The following is a 14,764-nucleotide window of genomic DNA, read 5'->3' as shown; positions in this document are numbered from 1 at the left end:
TTCCAATATCCAATAATTTTTATGCTCATCACAATTCAAATAATAAATTTGCATTTTTTCATGCAAATTGCCCATCACAATTCAAAACATTTTCTATCACAATTTTCCAAAACATAATTTATTCAATCCATAACAATGCTTATGACTTGTGGAAATACCATTTCATAAAGCTAAATTCATACATACTATAATAATTTCAATAATCATTGAATTAAATCCAATGCTTGTTAAACATAATACATAAGAAAAATATGTCATTTAATCATATGAAATATTCAGAATAAAATTAGTTAAAAACTAATTGTGCACAAACCTGATTTGAGTAGCTCCTAGGCCTTGACTCAATGTTCTTTATGCTTCTCAATATCCTTATCAACTGAAACACACAATTTAAAGTGTTTCAGTACTCAATGAATTTGTTTCCAACCATAAAATTTAATATCTAAATTTTCTTGATACTATTTCCTTCAATTCATTTCATTAGTCAACTTATAATGTTGACCCTTGATACACTCTAAGTGAGTTAATTCTAATGTTACCAATATGTCACATTTTATAGCCCTTTAGTGTTGGTATATGTTACCAATTTTATTTCCAAGTGTATTGCATTTTATTGCAATTTACCGGATTTCGGTGTACTATTTTGACCTAGCCGGACGACCTAGTTTCCTCGATTTTTGAGTTTTGGTCCAAACCACAAACTTGTAGGTCTATGTCTTATTGCACACGGGGCAAAATTTCAGGTCATTCTGGGTTGTGTAGACCAAGATATGGTCAATTTACCAATACTGGACAGAATGCACTAAAATGGTAGGCTTAGGTCATTTTTAGGTCACTTTTGGGTCGGCCAGTTTTGGTACCCGAACTTGTGCAAGCTATTTGGCTTGGTTCTGGCCATTTCTGGGCTTTGGTTCATAAGAATTGTAGATCTATGTCTAAACTATTCATGGTAAAAATTTCAGGTCATTTAGACTTGTTTTGAGTAAGTTATGGTCAAAACACTAACTTCTGCCCAATTGGTCAATTTCCACGCTTTCAAGTCACTAATTCGGATTTGGTCATTTTTCAAGTCACCTTCTAGGCAGAATTTTGGTAAGTTTCCTTCATGAAAGTTGGCACATTTTGTGCCTAGTTTCACCTCCAATTGGTCTCATACCAATTGGAGTTACACACTTAAAGTTCTAAGCTAAAATGTACACTGTTCTATTACACATTGTTTATCCTTACAATTACACATCCAACACTTACTAAATTAATTCTTCCATGCCAATTCTGGTTTGTACCATAACATTAACACACTTTACTTCACATTTTGGTCATTTTGGCAGCTTGTAACAACTCTCAACAAACACATTATAACTCAGAATTTTTCCAAGTCCAATTATAACAATTAACCACATGATATACCTCATTTACATGTCTAAATTCAAACCATTATACACATATACATGCTGCCATCAATAACAACATCTTAGACAAACCATAAACAAGTAAAACAAGCTACATATATAGAATTTCCATAGCTGCCAAAATGTACATTTCCATTAAAACATCAAACTTCAAAAATTCTTCCATAAATCAATTACCCACAACCTTGGTTACACTTTTAATGAAACAAGAATTGAAAACACTCACTTACCACTTTTGAAGTTCTTCAAAACCTCACCAAAACTTAACTTTCTTGCTCCCAATAATCTGCCCAAGAGGTATACACCACTTTTAATGAAGAAATTTGCAAGAAACCATGGCTTAATCATGGTAGATGGAGCTTGTGGTATGGTGCGGCCATGGAAGAATTTTTGAGAGAATTTGGTTTGACTTGGAGAAGAATGTAGAAGAAGAAGAAGAAGATGGAGTTAGTGGAGTTGGCTGTCCACTTAAGTGATGTTAGTGGAGAACTAATTGATTAAAAATCTATTTTAATGTTAAGCTTTCCAATTTTTGCAATTTGGCCACCACACTTTCACTATTTACATAATGTATCTCATTTTAATTTTTCATGGTATTTTCAAAGTTTAATATCATTTATTTTTAATGGAAATTTAGGTTAAAAGACAACTCGGGGTGTCAATTTACCAAAATGCCCCTATTCGGGTTGTATTCCTGATTTTTCGGTAACACCGAGTTTTGTCATTTTCTCGATTTTTCGTTTTTTCTTTGTACTAATTAATTAATTTTTCTTTGATATTTCTAATAATATTTATACTTCAATAGATGTTTATTTAAGTCTTAAAAATATTTTTCAGGGTTCTCCGTGGTCCAAGGCTAGTCAAAGGTCCACGCTGCAACTTCCCAGTGCGGTCACCCATCGCTATGGTTTTCGGCTCGTTTAACTTGGTTACATTTCATTGCTATTATTTTTTCTTTGTTTTTCTTGTATTTTCTTCTCTTGTATTTCATTATTTTATGTCTCTTCACCCATATCCAAGTGTAGTTCTAGGCATCCTAGCTGTCCAGACAACACTGGTCACTAGAACAATAAAACGCACTACTGAACATAGGGGTTTTACATCACCAGCTGAGGATCCGAAATGAGGATGTATCAAAAACAACATTTAGGATAAGGTATGGTCATTATAAGTTCCTGGTGATGTCTTTTGGACTCATTAATGCACTAGTGTCTTTTATGGATTTGATGAACAGAGTATTTAGGCTATTCTTAGATTGCTTTGTCTTTGTATTCATAGATGACATTTTGATATATTCCTGCACTGAGGAAGAGCAAGATTTATGCAGCAAGTATCCATAATTTGATGTGTGACTGTGTGTCATTATTGAGTTTTGTGTAAAATTTGAGAACAAATTTTTTGTAAGGAGGGAATAATGTAACACCCCAAATTTTTAAATAATTATTTTTTTGTGTAGTATGTGAGTTTTGACTGGTTTGGAGGGCCCAAGAGAGGCCCAATGATATTGTTGAGATGTGAATTTGAGAATTGTGATTTTAGAAGTGTGATTTGAGCTACTTTGCAGGTTGGTTAGGTCCTAGGTAAAAGAAAAACTCTGCCGGATTTTCAGTATAAGTTAGGCTATCTTTTGACACTTTAAAGTCTTCTTTTGAGTTAATTTTGATAACTTAATAATATAATTATTTAAGTGATCAGGGTCAGCCATCCTCCTTCACTCAGCCACCATAGTGATTCTCAGTGTACTGTGAGTAGATACTGATTTTATTTATAATTTTAATATTATTATACATACAAGGCATGCTCATGCATTCACTTATAATTATATGTATATAGCTATTATAGGTACACTTTGTGTTGCATTGTTATTTGATGAAATTGATGTGAGTGTCACCTTAGGGTAATTTGGAACTATGTGCGTGTGTTGGCATGCGTGAGGTGTGGTACTGGATATGGGTAGAACGAGCAGATTAGCTTAAGCTAGCCTTGCTTGGGGCCTGGTTCTTTTTGTGATAAGTCAGGGTGAGTACGACTTTGAGTTGATCTTGTTGACCCCCATATTTGGATTATTAAAAGAAAGTCCAGCTCGAGTTGATTTCACCAACAGAAGTTGGAATTAAGAGAGCTATGTAGGGGATCAGCTCTCATATATATATATTTGATTGATGTGACATGTGGGTGTGTGAGTGCTCTAAATTATTCTTTGTGTGAATATTGTTTGAACTTGGTTGAATGTGTTGATATATGCTGCATTTCATCTTTTGGAATGCATTAGCCCTAGATAGTTATAGAAATTGTATTTAAAATCAATATCTTACTCAATGAGTTGAATGCTCACTCCTATTCACCCTATTTTTTTTTCCAGGTTATAGGAGTTTCTCTTTCTTTGTGATTAACCTACTTCTTTCCTCACAGGTATACTAGTAGTAGATATCAGTATTTCATAGTATTGATTAAAAATCTAGACTCTGCATGTGCTAGGAATATTATATTTAGTGTAGGACTATAAAAGATTATTTATTTTAAAATTGTAAACCCATTTATGCATGTGTGGTTGAATGGGATGAATATATACCTTGGAGGAGGGAGCTGAGCTCCCATTTGATATAATTGTTATATTGAGGATTGTGAGGGTGAGCAGAGCTCCCTAATTTTATATATTTTGTGAACACATGTTAGGTGAGCTAAAACTCTCCGTTCGATAGTCCAGTTTATAGTCGGACTCTATTCGGTTGATTTCTTGAAAATAGGCTCTAAATAAGGGCTTTATGGTTGGGCTAAAATCAGTTAGGCTTACTACGAGTTTTGAGGGTCTTATGTTGACCCAAGTCCTAGTGCTAGTCTGGCCCATAATTTGGGTCGTGACAACAGCCTAACCCAACCCCCTTAAATGCGTCTTTTTAGCATTATGCTCTAGCCACTTGACAATACCATCAAGTGGAGAATCCAGCACAAAAACCCAATTGAAAAATAAGCAAATAATAAAGATAATGAATAAGCACTCATGTTTCCTTCCTTACAGACATGAGAAATTTTCACCTCCCAATCTTGAGCCATAAGCCTCTGAATAGCTGAAAAAAATTGAACTTAAATGGGAATAAACCTGCTCGTTATGACCCAACACCGTCAACAAGTCCAAACAATCACTTTCAACTCAAACCTTACGATAACCTTTGTGCCAAGCTACCAACAGCACCGCATACATCGCCATAGCTTCAACTCTTAGAAAAGAACTACAACCTTTCTTAATTACAAAACTAACCTTCCAATGCTCCTCTCAATCTCTAATCAAACCACCACCCAAAGCCCAACCATTCCCTCATTTCCTTCCCCATCTACATTAAGTTATACCAGCCCATACTAGGTGACTTCCATTTAGCTTTCAAGGACCAAGTCGTAACCTCACCCAAAATAGCCACATCAAGATTAGCTTGAAAATTAATGATGTTGTATATTGGATTTTAGTGTTATAATAATAAAATTCATTTGAAAATAAATGTGTAACACCCCTCACCCATCTACAGTGTAGTCGAGTAAGGTGTGCTACATTCAGTGTCGGAACACTCTATCCTGTCTTGTCGTATACAATATTAATTTAATTATATTATCTTACATGCAAAATTTTTTTTTTTAATCCCATTTCATTTTTCTAGAGATCCAGACAGAGTCTCCTCTGTTTTATTAGTGCATGGCGAGTTTCCTTATTTACTTGTTAAATAGTCCATATTCATTTTAAATTTTCCATAAACTATGTCATGTCATCATAATACTCATAATCATTTCAAGTAAATAAAATCCTATCTAGCACTACTGCTACTGATGCTGCTGCAGCTACTGCTTTCTTGTACCTACGCGATGGAAAAACCAACGCGTTAAGCATAATGCTTAATGGTGTATAAAATAAAGGAAAATAACTAAACAATGTAAAATAATTATTCTAAGTGTAATTTCATAAATTTCTAAATCATTTCCATGTTTTATGGAATTTTGGAAATAAGAAAGTTATTAAGATCTTCTTTATTCATTTATATCGTTTTAAATCTTATTGCTCAAATCTGTGCCCAAGTAACCTATAACAAACTATAAAGACTGGATACACGAGAGTATACTAGTTAAACATCCATATGTCTAACATGTATACGTCTGTCATGTCAGGCACAAGGCCAGCGGGCAGGCATGAAACCAGTAATAAAATCAGACACAATGGCCAATGGGCAGGTATAAAGCCAGTAGAATAGCTATCTTAGACATATTTTGATCATCAATGATTATTCCTGTGGGCAGTACTGCTATCTATAATCTCTAATTGGTATACCAATAGATCCATGCTATATAAATAAGTCTAGGTGTACTTGGGCAAAATAGAGTTATTAAGTATTTATAATTTCATATTATGTGCTAGGTGTATTTAATAACATTTTCATGTTACTTATGATGGGAAACATAAGTAACACATGCATATTCATGTCACTTTTATGTTTAATAATTCATTTTGATTAACTTCATATCATATAACAAGTTATTTTATGGACCTTTTTCGAGGTCCAGATTTGATGTCTTAAGTTCACCTAATAAATTGGTCAAGGTATGGCCACTGTTTGGCCATACTTCCTTCATGGAAGTTGTTCTTTTGTTTTCCTTTTTGATTCATGTCATTTGAAGTTTTAGAACTCAAGTTATGGTCTAATAACCAAAACTGGTTCCTTAACTCACTCAAGTTCCAGAACCAGGCAGATTCTGGAGTCAATATTTTCATAATTATTTGAACATATTACAGCCACTTTTAGGCCTAATGTTCTTCATTAAATTTGTTACCCTATGTCTCTTGATTACTCAAAATTTTGAATTACAATTTTTCAGCTCTTGTAGAATTAATTATAGCAAAATAACTGGCCTGGACTCAGGTACCCTGTGTCTATAGGATTCCAAGTTCAGGTCAGCGGCTTTGACTTCCATTTTAGGATTCTTACATTCATAATTTGAGGGAGATTTCTAAAACAAAGTTGGAGCCCTATTTCATAGGTTTCCAGAAAAGTTTGGATCATTTCAAATGGAGTTTCCTAATGGAAGAAATGACTAAAAGACTGTTCTAGGGTCAAGTGGTCACTTAGCAATTTCTAAAATTTGGTGTACTTTTGACCTAGTTCTCTTGAGATCTGGGTTTTGGTCAAAACACTAATGTTGTATATCTATGTCTTATAAAAATTTTACCACTAGTTTCAATGCATTTGGATTTTTGTAGACCAAGTTATAGTCCTTTTGCCAAAACTGGTTAGGTAAACCTATGTCCAACAAATTATGGGCAGATTGATTCTGGACAGTTTTGTTGATCTAAATTTTGCTAACAATTTGACTTGGTTAAAGGCAGATCTGGGTTCTATGTTCTTCATGAAAAATGTGCTCCTATGTTTACCCTTTCTAATGGTTTAAGAATCAGGTCATTTTGACTTTCCTAGTGTGAGTTATAGCCAATTACTGTTCATTTGGTCATTTTTCTGGGTTCAGATTAGGGTTATCCGAATTCAAACAGTTTTTAGGTCAAGTTAGGGACAGTTTTTAGGTATGGTTTCTCCATGAAAAATGAGGAATTATAACCCTAGTTTCAGCTCCAATTGGCCCCATACCAATTAGAGCAACACAACTCTATTTATGGTTCAAAAACCTCACTGCACTCATAGGTCCTAATTTCCTGCAAGAGAAATTGCACTCCCAATTTCGATTCTTCCAACTCCCAAACTTCATTTGACATACATGGCACTTCTAATAGTCAACAAATAGTCTCAAAAACACTAATTTCAAGTAATAACACCAAAGCCCCAAAGTTTCAATCACAAGCATCCTCAAAGCAATTCAACTTCTAATGTATATAAGTTCATCAATTAACATCACTAACTAATTCAAAACCATCAAAACCATTAATTTCACACAATCCTCATGGCTGCTGAAAATCAAGTTTCATATACTCAAGGTTTTCTTTTAATTTCATGAAATTTACGCTCAATTTGGCATGCTTATACTAGTTGAAGAAGGAATGAGACTTGTTTAGTGCACTAACCTCTTGATGCTCACTTCTTGGTCTTATGAAACTCCACAATTTCTACTCCTTATGGTTGCCAACTTCTTCCCCAAGGTGTAAAGTAAATTTTTTATGAAGACATGTGTAATTTTTTGTGTGAGTTTTGAAGGAAATTCAAGCTTAAAAAAAAAAATGGTGGGAGCTAGGAAGAGGGCATTCGGCCATGGCAATAAGAAGAGGAAGATGATGGTGACTTAATAAAATTTTTATCTAATTTAAATCCCTTCTTATCCCTTTATAATTATTTGGTAACATTTTATTGGTCACAACTTTTTAATGATGTCATTACTTATATCATGCTCATCTCATAAATGCATTTTATTTTTTTCTTTCTTTTTCTTTTCTTTTCCCATTTCTATACCATAATTCATAATTTTAATTTATTTTATTTTTTTTAATCTCTCTTATTTTAGTTGATATTTAGGTCAAAATTTAACTCTGGGGTTGAAATGACCAAAATGCCATTTTTTAGGCTCATCGAGTTATTTTTGGTCTATACTGATAAATAAATTCTCCTGAATTTTCTTTGACATTTCTAATGTCAATTATACCTTAGTAAACCTTTAATTAGGTCCTAAAAATTATTTCCTTAGGGTTCCTCGCAGATCTGGAGTCTGGGGTCGGCAACTATCTTCGCAATTGCTTCCCAGTACAGTCACCCATCGCTGTGACCTCCGGCTTGTTTAACCGAGTTGCACTTTACTTGTTTTATTTTTCCTTGATTTTTCTTAGTCTTTATTCAGTCAATTTATACCTCTTCACTCTAGTTTGAGTGTAGTTCTAGACATCATGACTATCCGAACAGACATTAGTCGTCGGAACAGTAGAATGTACGGACTACCTAAATTGAGGGAGTTACAGAATGAATATAAAATTTTAAAATATTTTTGCAATTAAGATAAAGTCAAAGAGATGGCTCTTCCCCTCATTTTTGTACCTACGAATTTTTGTTGAATCATTAGAGATTTTTTTTATTATTTTTCTTTGTTTTAATAATAATTTTTAACAAATTATTATATATTTACATGTACACCTGCATTTCACACTTCTAAATTAAATGATAAATTATTTTTTTACAAATGATGGTGCATTTTTTTTTTGACGTGCAAAAGGAATGCATTAATAAGCTCCAGGGGCATCAATATTACAAAGCATTGCCAATGAAGCTGGGAGAATAGAAGACCAGTTACAACAAAGTTGGTCCATTGTACAAAGTTTAACAACATGATCCACAACTTTATTAGCTTGCTTATTAATCTTGGAGAAAGAGATCCCCTGGAAGAAAGATGACAATCTTATAATATTATGGACTGGAACTTGGATTTCCTAACCTTCATGTCTGGCAGGGAACTGAATAGCTACTACTAGCATTTCAGAATCAGACTCTATGATAAGATTTGGTATCCTCATATCACAGGCTAATTTAATAACCTCCAAAACTGGTAAGGCTTTTGCAACCAGAGAAGAAGAACTATATACCTTTTTAGCCAGTCCATCAACAATCCGACCTTTATAATTCCTTGCCACAACTGCAATTGCTGCAATATTGGACCCTTCCTTCTAGGCTGCATCACAATTGAATTTAAGAATACCTTTCAGAGGTGGCATCCATTTGTGATTATGTTGCCTTGTAGGTAGGTTAGAAATGTCTGCTAGGTTTGATTCTAAGCATTGGTTTTCATCTAGCAAAGAAAGGATTTGTTTAACTGTATTTCTTGGATCCGGATGCTTATGCTCAAACATTGCTTGATTTCTTCCTTTCTAAATACACCAACATGTGAGCAAAATAGAAACTAAAATATGGTTATCAGTTGTTGCCTTCGAGAACAAACCCAGCATAGCTTCCCACCACTTTGTAAAGGATTGAAAACCCACCATATTAGGTTTGTATGCCAAAGGACTAAGGAACCAAGTTGCCTTGGCATGATCGCACCAAAAGAGTAAATGTTCCAAAGTCTCATCATTGCTACCGCAAACTAGACGGATGGGGCTTATTTGGAATCCTCGTTTTCTCCAGTTCTCTTTGGTGGGCAAAGCATTCATGAGTGCTTTCTAGAGAAACGTCTTAATTTTTGGGGATATCTGAATTTTCTAGGTTTTTTTCCATATAATAAAGGGGATACTGCTTGATTGGGAAGGCTGATTCCTTTTACCCTGAAGTGATTTGTTGACAATTATCCTATATTCGGATTTTACTGTATATATTCCTGTTCTGTCATAATGCCATGCTACTTTATCTTCCAAACCACTTGAAGCCACAGGAATAGCAAGAATGGCCTGTGCAATATCCTGAGGGAACAACCTCATCACTAGAGACTAATTCCATTCCATCCTTCCATGATTAATTAGATCCGCCACCATGTTGATATTCAGAGGGCAATGCGGTGGTTTGATAACTTTAAAATTGGGTAACGAAGGAACCCACGGCTCTTCCCAAATTAGGGTGGACACTCCATCCCAAATATTTATACAAATACCATCTTTAAGCACCTCCCTTCCTACTAATAAACTCTTCCAAATCCAAGAACTCCTTTTGCTAGAAGAAGCTTGCCAGAATGTGGAATTTGGAAAATAAATCCCTGTAACACCCCTCACTGTAGCAAATACGTACATTCTACTGTTTCGGTGACCAGTGTCGGTCCGGACAGCTAGAACGTCTAGAAAAATAATTAGACTAGAGTGAGGAGTCATAAATAACTCAAATATTAATAAGAAAAATTTAGGAAAAATTTTAGAAATAAAATACAATCAAGTTAAATGAGCCGATGCCCTAGCGATGGGTAACCTAGTGAGAAGTTGCGATTCTCGCAACTAGGAGCCCTAGACCAGGGAGAAAATTCACAAAATAATTTTTGGGACTTCAGAGAAGAGTCATTGAGGTTTCTATTACATTAGAATGCCAAGAAAAAGTTTAGAAAAATTTTTCAATTGGTACAGACAATTTTGGCCCGTTAAGCCAAACGGAGGGCATTTTGGTCATTTCGTCTTCAGAGATGATTTTTGACCTACTTGTCCAGTTAAGTAAATAATTATTATGATCTAAAATATGAATAAATATTGCTAAAAATTGAATTGGAAATGAGTAGCAAAGAAAAGAAAAGAAAATGAATTAAAATTGCAATTTTGACCTCATGCTTATGTCACTAAGCACTCTCACCCAATCACATTGTGACACATGTCCATAAACCATTTAAAATGAGTAAAAAGGACAGAAAAATTGAAGAAACAATCTGCTTCTTCTTTCTTCTTCCAGCGTCACTCACTTCCCACACCCTTCCACCATTAAAAACTCCACCCAAGCTTCCAAATCTCTACCAAACCACCTCAAAACCTTATCCTCCCTTCACTAAAAATTTCCCTTACCACTAGAGCAAGACTTGGGCAGCAATTAGAAGAAGAGAAAGTGGAAGAAAGTGAGGTGTGAACAAGCTTAGAAAATCACCAAAGAGGTTAGTGCCATATTCTTTGCTTTTACATCTTTCTAATAATGAATTTGAGCTAAGTTAAGTTGAAAATTTGATAAAAATTGAATTAATGAGGCATGGTTATGTTCCATGAAATTTTGGCAGCCTTGACATGAGTTAGAGTTAGGAGAATTCTTTGGTTTAAAGTGACATATTAGCTGCCCCTCTTATAAATTATATGATTAGTATAGCAAATTAGGAGTAAGATGCATGAATTGGAGGCTTGGTCAATTAGGGTTAGGGTTTTGAAATTTAATTTTGGTGGTGGATGAAAATGGACATAAACTAAAGTTGTAATGGTCAATTAGTGACCATTTGGCTATGTTTGATTAGGAAATGAAGTGAGCAAGAATGTTGGAGTTGAGTTTAGGCATGCTGCCCTTGGTGACCTACAGGACTAGTTGTGAGTCCAGCAGGTTTGGACAGCTATAAATAGAGTTGTATAGGTTCAATTGGTGCAAGGCCAATTGGACATGAAACTAGACACATAATGGCACAACTTTGGTGAAGAAACCATGCACAGAAAACCAAACCAAGTGGACCAAAAGTTTGCCCTAATCTGGGTGACCTGCAGTCTGCCTGGGCAAAATGACCAATTGAACAGCGTTTGGTCATTTGGCCATAAATCAGTGTAGAAAGGTCCAATTGACCTGAAATTTTACCAGCAACAAGCTGAGATATAGACCAACAATTTTTATGGGGAACACAAATCCAAATTCTGACCATAACCTAGTCAAATTTCCAACCAAACTTAGGTCACCAAATTTGGCAGAACCAAATTGCCCAAAAAATCTGGGTACAGGTCACTCAGGCCAGTTATGGTAAAATGACCATAACTTGAGCTACAAAACTCCAAATGGAGTGATTCAAAAAGGGAATTAAATAAGACACAATAAGAAACAACTTTGATGAAGAAAAGTTAGCCCAGTTCCCATTGTAAAATTGTCCAATGGAACAGTGAACTTAGATAATCAAAACTGAAAATTTAGAAATGTATCTAGGGGACTTTAAATTGCAATTGGCAATTAACACTAGCAAATGTAAAACTCAAAATGTGGGATCTTGGTATAATTAGAATTAACATATCCATTAAGTATGAAAAAGTCAACATTTTGGTTGACTAGTAAGGTGAATAGTAATCAAAATGATTAGCAAACTAAGATGAAGACCTAGAACCAATTCTAAGATTAAATGCTTAGAATTGTATGACAAAAGTGGACTATGCATCCTAGACAAAATTGTTAAAGAGAAATTAAGGCCATAAATTTGAAATCCATGAAATGTTCATAGATTACATGGAATATAAATAGTAATTTACCTAAATGACTTAATGAACATTTAAGTTATGTGAATATATAATTAAGATTTATATTCCCATTACTAGTAGGTCTAATAAAACATGGGTGATGCCACTTGAATAGGAATGAAATTAACCTAGATAGATTGTTGAGACTTATACTCCCAACACCAATGGAGTTCATGATATATTAGCAATACAACTTGAAGTATGAAATGTACCTTACATGAATAGATTGTTGAATGAATAAATGTGATAAAAGTGTCATTTGGGATTTAGGTTCCCATCAAGAGAGAAAGGAAAGATGTTTGAAATGTGAATGGTACATGAGATTAAATGAATGTGAATTGTAATTAGTATGAATATTACGATGAATGCATAAATTACCTAGAAATGTAAATTTGAAAATTATGTTTCCATTATAAATAAAATTAGAATACTATAAAAATATAAACGAAAAATATAATGAAATGATGAAACATATAAACTCTTAATGGTATTATGTGCCCTTGTATTGCCTAGACATGTGTGTCAGATTGGATACTTTGGCATGCCAATAGGGTATTGTTTAGCAATACTGCGAAAGGCTTTATGCCTGTATTCATGGCTTTATGCCTGTATTTATGGCTTTATGCCCGTATTCATGGCTTTATGCCAACATTCATGGCTTTTATGCCCGATTATGTGTTATCATGGCTTTTTAGCCATACTGACTGTATACGTGGTTGACGTTCTGCGTCCCATGGTATGACGGCCCGAGGCACTGCGGTGTCCAGTGCCAACGACCCGTTATCCAGTTTAGTCAGCCTGTCATAGGTTACTTGGGCAGTGAAATTTATTGAAATAAGGTAAGAATATTAATAATTAAAAATATTAGAAATTAAATAAATGAGTAAGATGACCTAAAGTAAATTAGAATAGTTATTTATTAGAAAGAATCGAAATGAACTGGACTGATATTAAAATTTACTTATTATGAAATAATCTGAGACAACCTAGAAAGTATTGAGAAAATGCTAAAAGATTAGCAAAGAAAATTATAACATACATAAATATTGCAAATGTGGCTTACATAATAATATAAGCATAAATTTATTATTTTTAGATCATTTTTTCTATGTACATTATTACTGCACATTGGCAAAATAAACATTTCCAAAGAAGACTAAATTAGGATAAAACATATTAAATTTTAGAAACTGCATGTGAAGTATAAATAAATCTTAATTATTTGAATTATATTTTATTTCTATCTTTATTTGTATATTATTTTCTTGTTATATTATTGCACCACTAAGCAGCAATGCTTAGCGATATGGAATTGTTTCCTCGTGCAGGTACTGAAGGTAAAGCCCAGATAAAAATATTAAACAGAGATTTTGGAGTTCTGATCTGCAGAAGTGTCTGAAGTATTCAAGGTTGTCACCTCCTCAGCAATGCATGTAGATAGGGCCCATATAGATTATATTTTATATTTTGTATAAAATGCTTAGATATTGTAATGTAATGTATATTATGAACAGGTAATTAATAGGAATGCGATGTACATTAATTAATTAGCTTTTTCATATGTAATTAATTTATATATCATGTAAATTATGAAATTTTGTAATTATTTTGTAAATTATGTAAATTAAGAAAATTTGAAAATTTTGCTTATGTAATTTGAGAATGTTTGCATATGAATTGAGTATGAATGGAAATGTATGGAAATGATTATGAAATTGAAATGTATGGATGAGATTTGAAATATGAGAAAATTATGAGAATGATTGATGAGATAATTATGATTAGCATGGATAAGATTTTATTTTGGAAATATTGTTGAATTTCAAATAGGTGAATATTGAAATACGCCAAACGATAATAAAATAGGAGAAACTCCGCTGGTTTCTCCGTCGAAAAATAATTTATATTAAATTAAATGAATTCAAAATTATTTAGAAAAAATAAAGTAAGATAAGTTAGGGTGCTCCGACACCGATTGTAGCATGCCTTGCTCGGCTACACTGTAGTCGGGTGAGGGGTATTACAATCCCTGTCACAATTCTTGCCTAGAGAGAATTCGGATCAGATAGCAATCTCCAGCTTTGCTTTGCCAAACAGGCTAGATTGAATTTTTCAAAATCCTTAAACCCCATACCTCCAATAAACTTCGATTTTGTTGCTTTTTCCCAACCAACCCAACAAATTTTTTTCTCATTATCCTTACGTTCCCACCAAAAACTAGAAGCCATCCTATTTAGTTGAACACAAAAGCACTTTGGGAACTTTAAAATGGCCATTGCATATGCTAGGATGGCATTCATTACTACCTTGATTAAAACTTCTCTTCCTACTTACGAAAGAAGATTCTGTTTCCACGACTGAAGCTTAGCTTGAATTCTTTCTTTTATGAAGGAAAGAGCCTTGCACTTAGACTTCCCCCAGAAAGATGGGAGACCTAAATACTTTTCTGTTGATTGCATTTCAGACATTCCCAGATGAAGGAGAAACTCTCTTCGAAGATTTTGAGGAGTGA

Source organism: Hevea brasiliensis, chromosome 11 (assembly GCF_030052815.1).
Source record: "Hevea brasiliensis isolate MT/VB/25A 57/8 chromosome 11, ASM3005281v1, whole genome shotgun sequence".
NCBI lineage: Eukaryota > Viridiplantae > Streptophyta > Magnoliopsida > Malpighiales > Euphorbiaceae > Hevea > Hevea brasiliensis.
This window is presented reverse-complemented; position numbering follows the sequence as displayed.